The sequence below is a fragment of the Macrobrachium rosenbergii genome, chromosome 41, assembly GCF_040412425.1.
Source record: "Macrobrachium rosenbergii isolate ZJJX-2024 chromosome 41, ASM4041242v1, whole genome shotgun sequence".
Taxonomy (NCBI): domain Eukaryota; kingdom Metazoa; phylum Arthropoda; class Malacostraca; order Decapoda; family Palaemonidae; genus Macrobrachium; species Macrobrachium rosenbergii.
In genome coordinates, this window is record NC_089781.1 from 55,161,313 (window position 1) to 55,182,744 (window position 21,432).

The window sequence follows — 21,432 nt, forward strand, 5'->3', positions numbered from 1 at the left end:
TGATTTACCCCGCCCTCCCCGCTGTAACCAAGTGACGGAGGCACGGGATCTCGGAGGGGTCTGCGCCGGAGCACTTTGACCAGCAGTGTACTGCTACCCTATATTGTTAACCATTTACTTACTACCGGTCTCCGGCAGTAATTATACTTTAAGTTGATTTACAATTAAGAGTGGCATAATCCTAAGTTAAGGTGTTACTCCGTCGAACTATCTCTGGAGTTTCTTGATTTAATGTGTGTCATGTTTTGCTCTGGTTTATCGTCCGCCGGAGCATTCCGGCGCGGTCCGTATAAATTAATGCTTGCTGCGGACTCCGTCAGTAATTATACTTTAAGTTGATTTTATATTTAAGAGTTGCATGATCCTAGGTTGAGGCCTGCTCCGTCGAACTATCTCCGGCGCTCCTTAATTTAGTGTGTGTCATGTTTTGCTCTGATTTATCGTCCCGCCGGAATGCTCCGGCAGGTTCGGTATAAATTAATTAGCATGCTCCATTACCTGCTGTTGTTTAAGGCCCCTATCTCTTCCGGTTCTGCTCCGGCGCGCCTTAAATTAGTGTGTTCATATACCTTCTCTCACTTACAGACAGTACGTTGTGAGGAGCTCGGGTGCACTGCTGTGCTGCACCAGCCCTATGGGCACGTTGTCTGCCGTTCTCATTCGGGCTGTGCAGTGCGGATCGACGATCTCATCGTATGGCACCCGGACGGTTGTGAGGTTTGCTTCGCTCTGTATGAGCGTGTCCAGGACGAGTCGGTAAGCCTATAGTTACCGCCTTTAGTTTACCTGGTTGCCTCAATTGTTTCAAGTACGTTATGTTCTTGATATATACTGCTTATATATATCTCTTCACCGAGCACTAGGTTATTAAGTCCCTGCTCTCTTCCAGGCCGACCAAGCTTCCCGCAATGACGCCTTGGGTTCCCTTCGAGCCTGGGTGGCTGGTTACGGCAGGAACGTTCCGTCGGGGAAGCCGTACGTTCTGGATGAGAACATCCGGAACCTGCTTTACCCCGGCGCCCGGATCTCAGCGGCTGTTCCACCTGAAGTTGCCGCTCCTGTCATCGAGCAGATCCGGGTAGAAACCCAGCCTCCCCAGGACGAAAATTTGTACGTGGAGGTGTCGGAGGAAGTGGCGGCCATAAACCTCGACCTGGAACCAATGAACACCGAACAGGACCAGGAGGTAGGTAGGGAGGTAAGTGAGGCAGTAGGGGCAGGCTCCCTTTTTGATTCCCCTTCATCCACCGCTTCTTCTTCTTTTCAAGGCTTTCAAAAATCTTCTTACTTGGAGGACTGGGCACAATCCGCTGTCCCCAAGTTGAAGAAGTCTTGGAAGGCGAAGGGCTATAAGTCTACAACCTCCCGCAAGGCAACTCCCTTCCCTCCGGTGAAGCCACGGGACGCTAGTCCGGCGGCTTCCGCAGGCAAGGCCACTCCCTCTGCTAAGGGAGCGAGTTTGAGGGCAGCTAAGGCTAGCCCTCCTCGCCATCCTGCCTTTGACCCGGAGGAGTTTGCCGGAATGCTCTTGCAGAGGTTTTCCTCGGAGGTTGATGCGAAGCTTAACAAGGTTACGGAGAGGCTGCAGAGCCAGGAGAGTATGCTCTCCTGGTTCATGCGTTCTGGTGGGTCAGCAGTTCATTACCCCATTCCGGATGCCTCCGCCCTCCCTCCATTTGACAAGGGAAATCCCTGGCGTTTGGCCCTTCATGCTCCCCGGCATGAAGATACCCTAACGATCGAGGGTCTAGGCACACGCAGGCTCGAGGAATTGGAATTCTTTCCTCCTGATCTGCTGCCCCCCTACCCAGGCTTCGCCAGGCTGACAGAGGAAGCTTGGGTAAGGACAGATAAGGTCCCGAAGGAGACAGCGATCTTCCCAAGGGACCAGGCGCAGTCTACATTGATGCGCACCTTTAATGAGTGGCAGGCGGAGAACACGGTTGACCCCTTCAAGGGCAACTTCACGATGTTCTCGTTGGGAGATAGGATCCCGACCCCCTGCATGACTAAGGTGGCTCTCGCGACCGCCCAAGCATGCTCGGAAGGTAAGCCGTTGCCTCAGCTCCGGGAGACTGATCCCACCTCTCTGATCTTCCCCGGAGACGATGAATTCTGGAAGGATGCCCCAGCCACTTTTACATCGGGTAAGCTGGACCCGGAGTGTGCATCCACCTTGTTCAGCGAGCAGCTTCCCAAACTGCCGGAAGCCCTCCTGAAAGCAGAGTTTGAGGCTAGGTGTCGGTTGAGCCGATCATTGAACTCCCTGTGCCTGGCGGAATCAACCGCAGTGATGTTTTATGATGAGCCACTCTTCCAAGTCCTGACGAAGTCTCTGTTAGCGGGATTTCAGGCGGACTTGTTTGACTTCATGGTAGCGCGGATGAACTGCCGCAAATACATCTTCGCCGACGCTACCATAAGACATGAGCCTAACAAGCTCATGAAAAGCTCCTTCTGGGGAGCTAGTATCTTCCCGGAAGAAGAAGTCAATAATGTCCTGTCTGAGGCAACCAGGGCAAATCAGAGTCTGCGCTCCCGCTGGGGTATCCCCACTTTTAAAAGGAAAACCCCCAAATCCGCCGGCCCCTCAAAATAGACCTGGCAAGACATACAGGAGGCACAGAAGACAACACCAGCAGGCTGTTGTCCAAGCTGTACCTGTCTCGCAAGTTTGCCAGCCTTCTACCTCTAAGGCCCAACCTCAACAGTTGTGTGCTGGTGCAGCCAGCTCAGCACTCCCTTGCCGCGCCTTCCTTCATGACGTCTCCTGTATACAACCCCTCCTATGAGGGCCAGGGGTCATTTCGAGGCCTTTACAGGGGCGCAAGGGGGAGTAGAGCAAGGGCCTCCTTCAGAGGCAAGGCTGCCGTGCGATCCCTCTCCCGGGGGAGAGGAGGCCGAGGTAGAGGAGGCAAACCTGCACCTTCCCAGTGAGACCAGTCAGGTGGGCGGCAGACTTCACCTGTTCAGGGACCAGTGGACCTTCAGTCCGTGGGCCCACAGTATAGTCTCCAAAGGTTTGGGGTGGAGTTGGATCAAGGGCCCTCCCCCTCTGATCAGATTTCATCAGCCGTCTTCCAAAGCTCTGCGGGACTTTGAGGCGGAATTACTCCAAAAGAGGGCCATAAAGAAAGTGAGACACCTGAAATTTCAGGGCAGACTGTTCAGTGTTCCCAAGAAAGACTCCAGTCAACAAAGGGTAATCTTGGATCTCTCGTGTCTCAATCTTTACATACAATGCGACAAATTTCGCATGCTTACAATCGCGCAGGTACGGACTCTACTTCCTCGTGGAGCCGTCACCACCTCTATAGATCTTTCAGACACATATTATCACGTCCCGATTGCGCGGAACTTCTCTCCCTTCCTCGGTTTCAGACTGGGGAAACAAGCCTACTCCTTCAGGGTCATGCCATTCGGGCTCAACATAGCACCCAGAATTTTCACAAAGCTGGCGGACACAGTAGTGCAGCAGTTACGGTCCCGGGGGATATCGCTGGCCGCATACCTGGACGATTGGATAATTTGGGCATCCAACGCCAGGGAGTGCCGGAGAGCTACGGCCATGGTGATCGAGTTTCTGGAATCCCTAGGCTTTCAGATAAACAGGGCGAAGTCCCGCCTAACTCCGGAGGCTCGATTTCAGTGGCTGGGTATCCAATGGGATCTGGTCTCGCACAAGCTGTCTATTCTGCCAGCCAAACGGAGAGAAATAGCCAAAGCCACCAGGCAATTCCTCAAAGGCAGGAAAGCCTCTCGCAGAACGCAAGAAAGAATCCTGGGTTCTCTTCAGTTCGCATCCATAACAGACCGGCTCCTAAAAGCAAAACTGAAAGACATAAACAGAGTGTGGCGGAGACGAGCCAATGTCAAGCTCAGGGACAAGGTGTCTTTAATTCCTCCGGTGCTGAGGAAAAGACCGGCCGTGGTCCACAGTCAAGGGTCTTTCAAGTCAGTTCCCTTTCCATTCCCCTCCCCAGCTCTAATAATCCGCACAGACGCCGTTAAGCAGCTGGGGAGGGTACTCACCAAAAGAAAAGGTACAGGGTACATGGTCCACTCTGTTCCGCCAATTCCACATAAACATTTTGGAGGCAATGGCAGTGTTTCTAACTCTGAAAAAACTTTGCCCCACCAACCAGATTCATATCAGGCTGGTGCTGGACAGCGCAGTAGTGGTACATTGCATAAACAGAGGGGTTCCAAATCGAGTCGGATAAACCAAGTGATGATAGCCATTTTCTCCTGGCGGAGAAGCACGGCTGGCACCTATCAGCTACCCATCTAGCAGGAGTCCAGAATGTCATTGCAGACTCCCTGTCCAGGGCAACTCCGCTGGAGTCAGAATGGTCCCTGGACGTAACTTCTTTCAGATGGATATGCCGTCAGGTTCCGGGCCTTCAGGTGGACTTGTTTGCCATGGAGAGCAATCACAAACTCCCTTGTTATGTTGCTCCCAACCTGGATCCCCGAGCTTACGCTACGGACGCAATGTCAGTGGACTGGAACAAATGGCAGAAAATCTATCTTTTCCTCCCAATAAACCTGCTGTTAAAGGTGTTGCACAAGCTCAGGTCATTCAAAGGTCAAGTGGCCTTAGTAGCTCCCAACTGGCCGAATAGCAATTGGTTCCCTCTTCTTCTGGAGCTCAAACTACAGTGTCATCAAATACCCAAGACACAGCTGACTCAAGTAGTGCAAACACAGACTGTCTGCTTCCTCAAGAATTCTGAATGCCCTGGCTTTAAGGACTTTATGAAAATTCGCTCAGAGAGGTGCGGATATTGATCCCGTTAATACTTTGTTTCTGGAATCAGATAAAAGAGATTCTACCCTCAGACAGTACGATTCAGCAGTTAAAAAGTTAGCATCTTTTTTGAAGGAATCTGAAGCTCAAGTCATGACCACCAATTTGGCAATATCATTCTTTAGATCACTGTTTGAAAAAGGTCTGGCTCCGGCCACCATTACCACAGCGAAATCAGCTTTGAAAAAGGTGTTTTTGCATGGCTTTAAGATTGATTTAACAGATTCATATTTTTCATCCATTCCCAGAGCATGCGCTCGTTTGAGACCAGCGACCCGTCCACATACAGTTTCCTGGTTTCTTAACGATGTTCTAAAATTAGCCTCAGAAACTAATAACGATCAATGTTCTTATTTGAATCTGTTAAGGAAGACATTGTTCCTAATTAGTCTAGCTTCAGGTGCCAGAATATCAGAACTGTCTGCTCTCTCTAGAGGTGCGAATCATGTGGATTTTCTCCCGTCAGGAGAAGTTCTGCTTTCCCCAGATCAAAGGTTCTTAGCAAAAAATGAAGACCCTCAGGATAGGTAGTCCCCTGGAAGGTTGTTCCTCTTCCACATGACCTGTCTTTATGCCCAGTCGCTACCTTTGACGGCCTATTTACGGAGAACTTCTCAGTGTTTGTCTGGTCCTCTTTTATCAGGAAAAAGGAGGAACGCTTTCTTTAAAGGCTATAAGACAACAAATTCTGTACTTCATTAAGCAAGCTAATCTGGATTCAGTCCCTAAGGTTCATGATATCCGAGCAGTGGCTACCTCCACTAATTATTTTCATACTATGAATTTTGATGAGCTTAAGAAGTACACGGGCTGGAAATCTCCATCAGTGTTCAAACGCCACTTTCTGAAATCACTGGAAGCTCTGAAGTTCCCTGTGGTGGCTGCAGGAGCATTGTCCCTCCACCTTAAAATTAACCTTTAATCCCTATCCTCTCCCCCCCCGCCCGCCTGCCTCATTTACTTGCCCTGCACCATTTTCTCCTGGACCAGACATACTTCACAGCCTGGCTCCTCATATTATGATGTACAATTTTGCGGTGTTAGTTTTTAAGTTTGCAGCATGTTATGTTTACTGTAATTTAGTTTTAAGCCGGAGGTACCTTTATAAATTTTTCTGTCGTTTATTTAGTCTTAGTACCTTCCCATTATAGTATTATTTATGTACATAGTTGTTTCTCATGTCCTTTACTGTGATATTAATTGTATCCCTAGTTATAACTCAGTTTATCTGCCTATACCTTTGGTATTTAATCATGTTTTGAGGGATAATTAAAATTATTATCAGTAATAGTGTTTTTATACATGTTCACCTAACTATTCGCTCCTTTTAAACTTTCACCAAAGCTTAGTATGATTCTCTGTCATAATTTCACCGGCTGACACAGGGACGAGCTCAGAAAAGGGATTTTGACAAAGGAAAAATCTATTTCTGAGGGAGGCCCTGTGTCACCTGGTGACCCTCCCAGGGTCTAGATTTCCCTCCCCGAGTAGGCATACCAAGCTTGTGGGGGGTGCTAGCTTGGAATGAGTACAGATGGCGCTGGGGTCGTCGCTCGGCAGGCAGGTGAGTGCAGGCGTTAGATCGGCTCCTCACGTTCCGGGGGTTTTGTCATTGGGATATCTACAGAGTGCAGTCCTGTGGCAGTGACAACAATCACTCACCCTTACCTATACCGACGTCTATTCCATAATAGATGTTCGATCTGGGGGTAGTAACCCCAGCATTTCCTGATAGCTTTTTCTCTGGTATATTTAGCAATATCTATACCTGGAAATTCGTGCTTGATAGGAATTTCACCGGGTGACACAGGGCCTCCCTCAGAAATAGATTTTTCCTTTGTCAAAATCCCTTTTTGGTGCCTAGGTCATGTTTCTTTGTTCCATTTTGCAAGCAGTGCTCTAAAATCTGACGATCTGTAGTTTAAAATTGGGTAATAGCTCTCACACATGTACTGCAGAATAGGAAATCACTGTTAATCAAATTGAAAAAAACAGCTAAAGTTAATTTTTAAAATCAAACGTGCTTTGTTTCACTGTGTGAGGACATGCTCTGAAATTTCAAAGATTTGTGGTTAAAGGAAGTGCAATTACTCAGTGTACCACCTCTACCCTATGAGTCTGAAACATCGCTGTTCACTCCATCACATAAAAATGGAGTTCAGTGGTTCTGACTTAAACTAAAATGTCCTACATCAATACAACCAGTTGCACTGGTGCCTCACTGTACTTCACAGCATTGTCTTCAAGGTAAGATTACACAAAATTTACAGTATAATATCTAATACAGTTTAGTATTATGACTGACATGTAATATATTGCTTTTTATATTTTGTTATCTTCGAAGCAAATACTGTGCTGTACTCAATCATTATTTTAGTCTATTAAATTTATTTCGTACAGTTCAGTATTGAACTTGACACAGTAACACCCTGTTGCATGCATATACATAATTTTTGTCTGCATATGAAAGCATGCATATACCTACATGTATGCATTACATTAAGGTATACTAGCATATACTGCGCATCTCTCTCTCTCTCTCTCTCTCTCTCTCGTACAGTGTTTTTGTTGAAATTTACCTAATCCATTAGAATACTGTACTTGATACAGTAATGTAGTGTTGCCTTCATATGCTTATCAGTCTGTATGGGTGCGTTTATGTAAACGTATGCATCACGTTAAGGTAAACTATAAAATGCACTTCCTTGCCTTTCTTTCCCTCTCTCTGTCAAAATTTTTTCTGTAAAGAATAAAGAATAACAGAGAGAGAGAGAGAGCGAAGTTTATCTTAATGCAATACATGTTCACAAACAGTATACTGCACTGTGCATATGCACAGATACACACTGAAAAAGATAGACAAGTAACACTACACTGCTGTATTAAGTCCAGTACTGTACTGCATTATATAAAATCCATTAAGCAATGCAGATTTCCATACTGCCTACACGATACCTTGGAGCCAACTCGCATAACTTGTAGTGTACATACAGCAATTCCATATAAAGTAATTAATAACCTATACTATCCACTATTTTGTAGTTATCATTCAGTTCAAAATAATAATTTACTTATTCAATATCAGAGATATTTCTAAAAAAATAAACTGCTTCTAAAAATTCATACAATACAGCCTGACAAAAATTTAGCTGACTGCAGTACTTCTACTTTCTTACGTTCAAGAGTAACATATACAAACTCATGCAATATAAATAAAGATCAGAAATAATTTACGAAACCCTATGCACTTACTGTGGGTCCTCCCCTCTCCCTATCTCTCTCTGGTGCAGTGTTTTATTGACATTTATTTAATTCAGTACAGTAATGCAATGTTACAAACATATATTTATCAGTCTGTGTTTGTATATGTACACGTAAGTGTCACGTTAAAGAGAAAACTATGCACTTACTGTGCATTTGATCTCTCTCTCTCTCTCTCTCTCTCTCTCTCTCTCTCTCTCTCTCTCTCTCTCTCTCTCTCTCTCTCTCTCTCTCAATGCATACACACACAAAGTTTAAAAAAAAAAAAAAAAAAAGAATTTGACATCTGCTCGAGAGAGACACAGTAAGGAAGTAAAAGCAAAGTGCACAACTTACCTAAACATGATATATACTTATTCATATACAATCACATATACACATACTGAAAAACTTATACTAATACTATACAGTAATAGCTCCAGTTATGTCATTTGAGAAGGCATTTGTGATTTTATAACAGTTTTTGTTAATAATCAAATGGAATAATATTTGACTTACATAAGTTTATGCAACTTTACAAAGGTCAGCAACATATGCTAAAATTCTGTACAAAATGATAAAAAAAAAGTGGCAAAACATGCATAAAATAAAACAATATACAGTAAAAAAAAAAGTTAACCTATTTTTAGTAGTCGCTGTTGAGTCCTCAAGGAGTTACCCTTCAATGGTCTACCAGAGCTCCGTGGTGACCGAACTAATATCAAAGAATTCTCTTTTAGCTGGTCTCGCGGCCAGGTTAATATTGATTGTCATAATGATAAACACTGTAACACATGATGGAGTATGTAATGGACTCAAAGGTAAGGGGGCACTTTCCCAAATCCTTACGGCAATGCCGTATAACCAGGTTCTTCTGTCACCGAAACCTGCTTTAAAAGAAGAAGTGATTAATGCACATGCACAGTCAGCCATATTGTCGACAACAGACCCGCACGGAGACCAAGAAGCAGTACTTTCTGTTGGTAATGCAGGATGATCCCTTGCCCAAATTCCATGCCTTTTCATCAAAGGAAGTGAAAGGATTTTGAGGACTCAACAGCGACTACCAATAATAGGTTTTCCTATGTCAAACCCTGTTTTTGATAGCATAGTTGCTTGTTTCATCCTCAAGGAGCTTTACGAAGAAACTAACACGTGACAAAAAGGCTTAAGCTCTCAATTTTTAATCCATACACACCAAAGAAAAAACGTTTCTGGTCCGGGGTCAAGCCAGAAATTTCATGCCCCATTCATTATTCCAAATACTCATCAGGTTTTGCTACCAAAGAACAAGAAACTACACACGAACTCATGTTTTGGGATGCAGTTCTACAGTGGCTTACCTAAGCATGCTGGATTTGGCTGTAGTAAAGTCGCCCTTCTCCCAGCAACAGTTAGCATACTCACCATCAATAAGACCCCTGGTTTTATCACTGTAACGCCTAGGGGTTAGGACTAACCATGCCACCTGCTGATACACAGTGTGGTCAAATTTATTCAAGCTTGTGGCAATAATGTTTTTAAAAATACTGTCTCTGATGACCACCCTGTACATTCAGAAGTTTCTTCGAAAGAGACATTTCTGAAGAAGGCCAACGACGTACTATACTTACTTTCCTAATATCATGTGACCTAGGAAAGGGGTGTGGATTTGCCTTTTTAATGAGAGACACTACAGTCATTCTCAGCCCTTGCAGGGAGAGTGGTTTGTTTGTGCTAGGGTGTAGGAGAATCGGACTCTCTGGGATGTTTGCCATGACTTCTTGGTGAACCTTAGATACTTGAACTGGGCATAATGTCTTTGTCTGCTAAATTGAGTCTTCTTGTCAAAATTGGGGATTTCCTTTTCAAAAGATTCTCATTCTTGGCTAGGAATGATGGACCAGGGGACAATAATAATTGATAGTCAGCTGTTTGAGCGATGTATCGTCCCCGTCTAAGAGAACCCAGTTCACTAACGTGCGCTCCTGAAGCTAACACAATCAAGAAGATCGCCTTTTGCAGCATGTGAGTTGCAGCTGTATTGGGTCTACTGAACTGGGGGGTTGACAGAAGCCTAAGCACCTTGTTCAGGGACCAAGTAATTGGAAGCCTTTCAGGAACGGGTCTTTGTAGTGCAAAAGACTGCAGAAGGGAAATGACAATTTCTAAATTATAGTCAATCCTGAATCCATAAAGTAAGGGTACCATTAATGCTGCCTTGTATGCCATGATTGTTGTAACAGCAAGGCATTTGTATTCAAAAAGGTATATAAGAAATTTTAAGTGTTTCCAAAAAAATTTCAACTGGGCTCTCAGTATGGATATAATCTAACCATATCTTCCATATGGACTGGTATTGTCAGATAGGTGATGTCTGTAGTTTCTGCTAGGTACCCAGCAATATTGGGCAAGTAATTTTCACGGTAGACAATATTTGAAAAATCCACTCGTGAAGGCCTCAGCTCAGAAAAGAGGATGTGTAGACGACTTTCCCCTCTTACTGTGTGGGATAGAACAGTGGACAGTAGTGGAATTGATCTCTTCACCTGTTATTGGAGTAACAGGAACCAATGCCTATTTGGCCAATTTGGGGCTATTAAGTATTCCTCTGAAGGTTAGAAACTTGCTCAAAACCTTCAAAATCTGGGATAATGGAGGAAAAAGGGTACATCGTTCTCCATTTGCTCCAGTCTTGTGGGAAGCCTTCTCTTGTTGTTGCTTGACTGTCCTAGTTCGGAGACACACACACTGGGAGTTTGTGATTTTCGTATATGGCGAACAGGTCCACTTCCGGTTGTGGAAGTATGTTGGCTATTGTTTGAAAAGAGTGGTTGTCCATTATTATTATTATTAAAGTAGTTTAACCAGACCACTGAGCTGGAGGCTGTCGTTTTCCTATTATGTTGAGAGACCGTGTGAAAGTGAATTGCAGCCAAGTACCACCTCCTTGCTTACACCATCCAAAGGTTGGCCAGCACTATCATATTGAGAGTAAGTGAATGTGATCCCGACCTCTTGATGCAGGACATTGCAGTCATGTTGTCCAGAATCAACGAAATGTGTCTCTAATGGAGGTTTGAGTTTTTTGAGAGACAAAATGACAGCCATCAGCTCCAGGAAATTGATATGAAAATTCCTCACAGTAGCTGACTACCTCCTTACCACCTGACGATCCACCCAATGTCCTCCCCAACCTATCAATGAGACACCTGTGTGTATTGTCACTCTTACTGACGGAGGAGTCAGGGTGACCTGTTTCACCAGAGATTCCTTCCGGGTCCAAGGCTGAAGTATTTCATCATCTCCCCGACTTTTTGTTTGGGCAGAATTTGTATCCACTCTCACTTTTCGGTTAGGATGCAGTACTTTTACACTTTGGGGTGTACATGACTGACTTAATTTCCTTTTCGAAATAATGCTTCATGTCCCTTATATATTGCCGTTCTGTGGCAAGGACATCTTTGTTGTTCCTCATAATTTCCTTACAGAATTGATCAAAAGCCACAAACTGTGTATTCCTTTTGGGGAAGCCTGCACAATCTGACTGAGATTCAACAACTGAACTGTAACTGCCTGTTAACCAGGGGGCAGAAGTCCTGGGTGAGTTACTATAACCCCCCCAACAAATATGTAGTCATTTCACTTGGGGTTAGGTGGATCCTAGTATCCCTTTTGGGGGAAAGATCCTCTTCAGCATCTGATAGCTGCATGGGGGATAGAATTCCTTCTGGAGGGTTTCTCCTATGGTTAGCTGAAAATTATGTCCCTGATCCTTCTGGGTTCAGCAGGGTCATTTCAGTGGAAATGTCCACTTCATATTCATTAGTAAGAATGTCACCCCATATAAAGATTTTTCTACTTTCTCCATGGGGTTAACCTGGGGTTTACTGGGGACTGATGTTAAATGGGTTTTGGCCCAAACATAGATCTTGTTCTAAGAAAGAGTTAAATACATGCTGCCGGAGTTCTGCCGAAAAATATAATCTCCCCCTTCCTCACCCCTACTGAACCCTAGGACCCATCGAGACAGTTTAAAGTGAGTTGTTTCATCCTTAAAACTTGCTGCCAAGAGCATACTACAAATCTGCACATAACTGGCAACCAACCAGATTTTCCTTGTTTTTTACAAGGATTATGCTCATGTTAGGTGGTATGGGCCATACCCACTCGCAAAAAAGCAAACAGAGCAATTTACTGTGAACACTTGAGCTGAGGGTCCTGCACAATGGCAGCATTGTAGTGATATAAAACAAGTTATTATTAGAAACTAATTAGTACTAATTGTCTGCAGTCCCTTATTTAGATAGTATATTCAATATTACAGGCTAATTTGATTACAAGTGGGTAACTATAATATATTTTGTTAAATATTTATGTTAACTTAAACCCTCTAAGATTTAAATTAGTTTTGGCACCAGTATATGGCTGTATTAGTCATACACTGTTAGTCCTTTTGCAAGGGCTACGTGAAATTTAATTTTGAATATCATGCGATTCAGACTAACTGCTATAACGTAATTTATCTAACTAATCCAAGCTACTGTTTTATATGGCTTAGCCTATTCTAGGCTTATTTAAAACACTTAAGGATATAAACTATACCAGAAATAACCCTCTTATAATCTAGTTTACTGTTTTATCTGGCCGAGACTAGCCTTTATCTGATATTCAGCCACTGATTGATTTAATTTGTACTACTGTTTTTAGGCTAATAGTAGGATATTCCCTTAAAAAAAGTGGTTTCTACTTAATCTGGTTAGGCTACTTAGGCTACTGCCTGTCTGGGTTTATATCATCTTTAAGGAAATATGCTACATAAGAACCCCACTAATATGTAGCCTTGCAAGTAGGCTACTGAGTCATAAAAATTAGGTTCTCATATTACGCCTAGGCTATCTGGACTAAACTTTTGCTTAGACCAGGAGTTCTCAACCTGGGGTACGTGTACCTCCAGGGGTACGTGAGAGGAATTTTGTGGGTACGTGACAGGTTTCTCAAAATACTTTGGTTTTGAATAACTGCAAAGCTGTTTGTAGAAAGTGGCCTACATGTGCTAGGCAAGATGTGTACTCACTAGAACCGGGACACTAAGTGACAACGTTAACAAGGAAACTCTTGGAGTTATGTCACCTGAGAGGAAGCTCTCTTGGACTACACAATTTAAACTTAATAAACTATGTAAAAAACCATGTATTTCTTTTTACCTTCCTGATGCTGCATTATGGGAAAGGGGTACGTGACCAATACTGAAAGACTTCAAGGGGTACATAAGATTAAAAAGGTTGAGAACCCCTGGCTTAGACCAATAACAGGATACTTCCTAAAATGTTCTCTCTTAGCCTAGTATAGGATATTGCCTAATCCAGATTATTTCTGGTCACTCTTAAATGTATAGGCTACATAAAAACAGAAACTTACTAATAAGTAACCTTCTAGTTAGAATACCATTTTTGTTTATATCCAATCCTAGGCTATCTGGTCTACTACATAAAACAGTAACTTACTAATGTGTAACCTTATAGCTAGGCTATCACTCACTCTACTCTACTCTAGGCTACTCCCTAATCCAGATTATTTAATTCACACTTAAGGGTATGGGTTACATAAAACACAATTGCCTTAATATGTGGCCTTAAAGCTAGCCTACCATCTCAGCTAGCAAAGATTTCTATTTCATTATAGCTAGGCTCCCGTTTTATTTTGCCCAGATTATTGTTATTATCTAATTCTAGGGTCTTTGGTCTAAGCTAGGCTACTGCTTTGGCCCATAAAAGGGTATCTTAAAAGGTTCTTAATTACCTTAATTTAGGTTACTGCCTAATCCAGGTTATTTAGCTCACACTTAAGGATATGTTATCCTAGGTTATAGGCTACAGAAAACATCCACTATTAATCTAGTCTAAATTATTCTCACTTAATCTGATGTAGGCTACTGCCTAGATTATTTTAGACATCATATATCTGAAAGGATTTTCTATATCAATGATAAATTGTGGAACATTTCTCTTAGTTAAAACATCTAATTAGAATGGCAAATCCATTAAAGCAATATGTGCTTTTCAAAACTAGCAATCGCGATCATTAGAAAGCGCCAACCATGTGCTAACAAGAAATACTGGGCTTCCAGTTTTCACACACAAATTAATTACCAATGCCAAAAGTTTAAAACTAAAACTTTAAAGGGAACTTGAAATTAAGCACTTAACTTGCTGATGAAATCAGAGAAAAAGCTGAGTTTTTGGAGTGCTGGTAATCACACTAAACCATACTTGCTTTGACCAAGAGGAATAATGGTTTTTTGGTCCCTGTGCAGGTCTGTCTGTCAACAATATGGCAGACTGCACATGCATATTAATCACTTCTTCTTCTAAGCGAGAATTGTCAATGGAAACAACACAGGTACAGCTTTGCTGAAGATAAGGGATAGTGCCCTCTTAATCGGAGTCTATTACATACTCCATCACATGTTACAGTGTTTGTCACTATGACACAATACCCGGCCATGAGACCAAATAAAAGAGAATTCTTTTATATTAGCTTGGTCACCATGGAGCTCTGGTCTACCATGGAGGGGTAACTCCTTGAGGATGAAACAAGCAACTACACTATAAAAAAACTGGGATTTGAAAACAAAGTGCCCAAAAGTTTGCTTTTTCTTTTGATTCAGAAAAAGACTTTACCTGTTACTATTAGAGGACTAAGAGCTTTACATTTCTTGAACACATTTTCAGACTAAGGGCTCTACATTTCTTGAACACATTTTCAGACTAAGGGCTTTACATTTCTTGAACACATTTTCAAAGTCCTTAAGGTAGTGAGAGACAAAGGTTGAATTGCACATCCAGTGCACTGCATTATCCACATCCTCAAGCAACAAATTTCAAAAAAATAAAAGATGTAGCAACAGCTCTTACATTATAAATACTTACCTTCAATAAAGGATTAAGGTTCTCATGCTCTAGCCTTATAAGATCTTAAGATATAGCATTTTTTGACAAGGGATGTTAGGTTTTCTAACACCACAAAATTAATGGTTAACTTTGCCCCCTTACAGGATTTAACATATTTTAATAAATTTTAACTGCCCTAACAGGGCATAGAGGAGCCTCCTCCTCATTCCCCAACATGTTTAAATTTGTGATCCTTACCATTCTCAGTAATAGCTAAGCCTTCATATCATTCTTAGCTCTGAACAAAAATGTAAACGATAAAATAGCATCCGCTTTACAAAAAACCTACCTTATAGGAGAATGCTGGCAACTCACTCACTCTTTTAGCCATTGCTAGTGCTACTAAAAAGTGTTTCAGCAGTGGTGCTACTAAAAAGTGTTTCAGCAGTGGTGCTACTAAAAAGTGTTTCAGCAATGGTGCTACTAAAAAGTGTTTCCAAAGGAGTTGCTTACAATGGCTCAAAGGATGTGCAGATAAAACAACACCATAAACAGTACACAAACCACTTCCTCTGATATTAGGTCAAGTTTGTCTCTCTTCTTGATTTAAGGATAGAAAACCCTCTTGCCGTGAGAAGGTTGTCTCCATGAGGTAAAGTGTAGCATGTGGAGGTTTTGGTGGAACTGTGTGGAATTCAGTAGTCTGAGTAGATCTTCCCTTAACAGAAAAATTTGAAGATCTACCAAAAGAGTTAGAGGGTCTGGGAATCATTCCCTCTGAGGCCACCAAGGCACTACAAGTCACTTTGCAATTCTTTTCTGTCCAAAACTTGTCCAGCACTTTCCTTGTTACAGCAGAAGGGGGGAAAGCATATGAGTCAAGAGAGGACCAATCTAGTAGAAATGTGTCCACCACCCAAGCCTGAAGGTCCTGGAAAGGGGAACAATACACAGGCAGTTTTCTGTTCTGTGTTGTTGTAAATTAGTCCACATTTGGAGCTTCCCTCAGACTTCATAGCAGCTGGCACTCAAAAGGCTGTAATAACCACTCTTATAAGAATAGGCAGAATTTGTTCTTTCCTGCTCAACTGATCAGCTAAAACATTGCCTTTCCCCAGAATGAACTGGGGAATCAATACCATGTTCCTCACTTCTGCCCAAAGAAGTTATTGTATCTGACCTTGTGCTGGCCTGGTTCCTGACATACGCCACAGAGGTTATACTGTCTGAAAAAACCAGCTATGATCTTGTCTTTGACCAGGTGTTTGCATTGCTGTAGACTCTCCCAAATACCCCAGGTTTCAAGATTGTTTATATGCAACTCTTTTTCCACTGAAGAGCATGTTCCTGACATTACTAGGTCTCCCAGACACACTCCCCAACCTCCCATTGAAATGTCTGAAAATAAGGTGATGTCTGGATTCACATACTTCAAGGGAAATCCTGCCAGAAGTCTCCAACGATCTTTCTGGGACTACAACTAAATGTGAGTCTGGAAGAGACTTCCTGTCCCAAGCCTCTTTCAAAAAGAACTGAATTGGCAACATCCTGAGCCTTGCTAGTCTGACATATTTCTCCAGAAAAATCCATTGCCTTGATGGAAGGTTCATTAAGGGCCAAATTTCTCTGATAAGAGATGAGAAGTTGTCTATTTGTTTCTCCCATAGAAAAGTCCAAAAGCTTCAAAAGCCTATCCTCATCCCCAGATAGAGAATGGACTGACCAACGTGCCCAGCAACTGAGCCAGATGAAGTAATAGGTCCTTGGCCCTCGGAATCCTGTTGAAAGAGTTGGCCAACATTAGCCAGTCATCTAAGCAGTGAAAAATTCTTGCCCCATAAAAGATGACACCATTCCCCTGTGGGCACCACAATCCTAATGAATATGTGAGGTGCAGTACACAAGCTGAAAGTAAATGCCTTGAACTAGCACACCTTCCCGCAAAAAAAAAAAAAAAAGGAACTTGCGTGACTGACAATTTATAGGTACAGTAACCCACAGTATTCGGGGGGGGGGGAATAGGGACCACAACCACCCACGAACAGCTAAAATCCGCAAATACTAGACACTCCCTCTAAAAACACTTATAACTGCCTATTTTAATAGTTCAAACACCAAATTTACCTTAAACTATCATCCTACACCAAATATACCTTAAACTATCATCCTACATCAAATATACCTTAAACTATCATCCTAAAACACTTTAATATCATGTCAAAGTCATCTTACAACATTACCCTTAAAAATATATGAGTTACAGCTGTGTGAAAACTAATCAAGTTACCCCTAAAAAGAGAGAGAGAGAGAGAGAGAGACTGTTTGCCTAGGACCCTTCATGTCAATACATCAAAATGATTGGCAATTAGGGCTACACACCTCTCCTGCTTATCTACCAGAAAAAGACTGGGAATTCCACAGAATTATGCTAAAATCTTACCTAATTTGCTACATTTTACTATATTTTCCTAGTTATTGAAATGCAAAAAGTTGTAATTATAGTCGACCCTCGGTATTTGCGGGGGATGCTTACCACTTACCCTCCGAATAGCTCAAATCCGCGAATACTGAACACCCCTCTAACAACGCTTATAACTGCCTATTTTGATAGTTCAAAACACCAAAAAACCTCTAAAAATGCTTAAACAGTAAATCCCCTGTATTCGTGTTCTCACAATTCGCGGATTTCTCTGTGGAACATATATACACATTATTCGAGGAAAATTCACCCATTCGCAGTATTTTTCACTGAGAAATATTCACTAATCACTGTATTTTCATATTTTCATGACTACAGTAAATGCACTTGTGATAAAACTATTAAAATACTCAGGTATATGCATTTTTGTGTCTGAACTATCAAAATAGGCAGTTCTAAGTGTTTTTAGAGGGGTTTTAAGTATTTGCAGATTTTAGCTATTCAGGGGGGGGGCATGCGTGCGTGTGTGTGTGTGTGGTACGCATCCCCCATGAATAAGGGGGGTTTACTGTACCTGAATATTTAAATAGTTTTATCACATAAAGTGCATTTAATCCCAAAAATGATATGAAAATACAGTAATTTATGACTATTTCTCTATGAAAAATAACAATAAGAAATTTTCCACAAATAATGTGTATATATGCTCCACAGAGATATCCATGAATAAGTGAAGCCACGAATCTGGAACCACAAATAGGTGGGGGTCCACTGTATAGCATGGAAAATGTGAAAAAATGAATCACTATTTATCTATAAAACTAAAAAAAGAAGCATACATGTTACATATGCATAAAAAATCTCTCTCTCTCTCTTATCTCAGTGAGAGAGAGAGAGAGAGAGAGAGAGAAAATACAACTTACCCTTCTGAATAGTATTCACAAGGCACATGAGCTACAAGCTCTGTGATTGGCTATTTTCAACCCTTCCAGCCAATAGCATGTCGTCAATCATGAAGAGAGAAGAGAGAGAGAGAGAGAGAGAGAGAGAGAGAGAGAGAGAGAGAGAGAGAGAGAGAGAGAGAGAGAGAGAGAGAGAGAGAGAGAGAGGGGGTTGTAACAAGCTCTGTGATTGGCTACTTCCACCCCCTCCAGCCAACAGTGTGTCATCATGGAGCCTACGTCAAATAAAAAAAAATTGTAAGACATTTACGCCCTGCTCATTCAATAACTGTGTGAACTTCCTGGAGTTTGTTTCATATTTTTATGTTGATAATACAGCAATTCACATTTCATTAAAGGATATATACCGTACCGAGAGAGAGAAAGATAGGGGGTTGCCTTATGTTAAATACCAAAAGTTAAATTATTCACGAATTATTATGGAGAAAGAGAATAACTTGAAAGACAGAGAACATGTATAAATTAAACTATCATCCTAAAACACTTTACAGTAATATTTTAATATAATTTCAATATTTTAATATAATTTCAATATCACTTTAATATTTTAATATCTCTGAGCAGCTACTACAAGGTGAGAAAATCGGTTTAGGGAGCGAAGAGAAAAGCAGTTTATTACAGGGCAAGGCTTACAAACCTGTTTCTTTCCAAAGGCTTACATAAGTTTCCCTCGCTCTCTCTCTGAGTTAAGAAATATTTAAACATGCATTGAAAAAAAATTATTTTATTGATATTTTGCTGTGTTTACATTAATACTAATGAACCAAACAAAAACTTCTTTCAGTTTTCTTCTGAAGATGGAAAGAGAAACCCACAAGATTCTTTTGTATAACTTGTTTACTGGTAAATATTTACATATTACTTTGATCTCAAGTACTTTCAGGTCCTAACTGTGACCCTTTTTCAAGAGATGAGGTAGTCAGGCTGGTTCAAGGCCCAGCAATCTTCTGGAACTTCTTCTCCCTGTGCTGTCATTTATATGATGGCTGTCCTGGTTTCCATTCTCTTGAGAGATGTTAATCTCCTCCTGTTGGTCTGATATCCTGATCTGATGGTCAGTGGTATTAATACTTGTGGTATGTGAGTAGTCACCATCAGTCTGTTGGGCAGGAGACCTAACCTCCAGGTCAGAAGGGTCAATCTTAGCTTCTTTTAATATTAAAGGTGAGCTTATGGGATCTTCTGAGGTAAATCCTTTGTTTCCTTCTATTACTTAAATCTGTTTGATGAGTGCCCCTTCCACTACCCTCCTATGACTGATGTTATTGCTTTTGTATATATGCCTACTGTTTTTAAAATCCATCCTATGGTCCTTTTCCCAACAATGCCTAGCTATAGCACTCCCCTGTGAGTTGAGTTGTACTGCCCTCCTGTGTTCTTGGATTCTAGTCCTTATTCCCCTACCTGTTTCACCCACATATTTGTCTCCACAACTGTTGCAATTAATTATGTATACTCCCCCTACATCATCTGCATTACTATCTTCTCTTTCCAATTTATTTTTACATACTTTGTTTTTTACTGTGTTGTCAAAGATATACACTAATTTATATTTAATTTCTTTCATTTTTTATGTAATTTGTTTCATTTCAGGCATATAAGGGAGGGAAACTATTTTCTTGTTTTCTGTATTCCATGTACTCTCTGCATTTTCCCTGTAAAAAATCCTCCTAGCTTTGTTGAGTGCCCTTTTTCTGAACCATTCCGGGTATGCTAATGTATCAAAGCTTTTATCACTGTAATTTATTTCTTTATCTATCTTACAAGGGTCACACGTTCTCATTGCCCTAAGAAATAAACCTGTTAGAACACCCATTTTTATATCATGACTATGAAAAGAGAAGAAATTAATATACGAGTTTGTGTGTGTGGGCTTTCTATATGTGCTGAATTCATATCCTATTTCTTTCCTTTCTATCAAGTTATACACAAGAATCTTGTGGGTTTCTCTATTAATACTAATATTTGAAAATTAGTAAATCATTTTTTAATCATGAAAAATGTATCTACTCACGAAAATAACATGAAAATACAGTAATTAGTGAATATTGCTTGACAAAAAAATCTGCAAATAGGCACATTTTCAGTGAATAATTTGGAGATGTGTTCCACAGAAAAATCCATGAATAGGTGAAGCCATGAATCCTGAACTGCAAATAGTGAGGGTTGACTGTACGGAGAAATATCCATTTTACATGTCCACTGACATCATTCAGTTGTTTTCTCAATAGCTGCTAGGACTGTGCTGGATGATTCCATGGAGGTTGGGGAAAGATGAATGAAGTCGTTGAGTCTTGATACATTCAGAACCGGACGCCAGCCTTCACACACCTTTGGCACCAGAAAAAGTCGACTGTTAAGTCCCATGGAGCCTATCAACACACATTCTATTGCATTCTTCTCCAGCAAAGATACTAACTCTTCTGAAGCACCAGATACTTTTACTGCTGATCACGATATGAAGGAAAGGCTATAGGAGACAACACCAGCTGAGGAGAAACCAGAGATGGAATTACACATCCCTCTTTCAGTGCCTCTACCACCCAAGGTTCTGCTCATAAGTCTTTCAGAACATGCCTGAAGACCTGCAATCCATCTCCTATCCAGAACCTGAGGGCTGAAAATTTCCTTCTTTTTAGTAAAGGGAGTAGCTTTACTCTTACCAAATCCTGATGTGCCTCCACAAAAGGACTTGTGGTTGTAGAAGAATCCTGAGACAAGGAGGGAAGGTGCAGGCCTTTTCACTACTGACTTTTAGAAAATGTCTGTTTTCTTGTACAGCATCAGGTTGAGAAGATAATCCAAAGGGGAAACCAAAACAACTGTCATCTTCTGAGCAAGAGATACCTTTGACAAAAGATAGGAGAATATTTGCTTTCCATTCTTCTAAACCAAGTTGGTGTAAGTATGCAAACATTCTCCTGCAGCATATGAAATAGCCTTTCCATGCAATTCAAAAACCCAATGAATTCTCCCATCCTTTAATACCAGATAGTGCCATGAACTCCATAAGTTGCCACAAAAGTTCAGCAAAAGATAAGACTGCAATAACTATAAATAGGTACCTGGACAACATCTCTGCCTCAACATCTGTCCAAAGTACCTTGCCAGTCTCCAGAGCATGTCTCC

General features: G+C 41.6%; 1 protein-coding gene across 3 annotated transcripts in view; it reads right to left on the reverse strand.

Annotated features, from left to right (window-relative positions):
* The window catches only part of RasGAP1 (Ras GTPase activating protein 1), a 933,257-nt gene that overhangs the window by 78,041 nt on the left and 833,784 nt on the right, over positions 1-21,432 (reverse strand). The gene's annotated exons all lie outside the window — the stretch shown is intronic.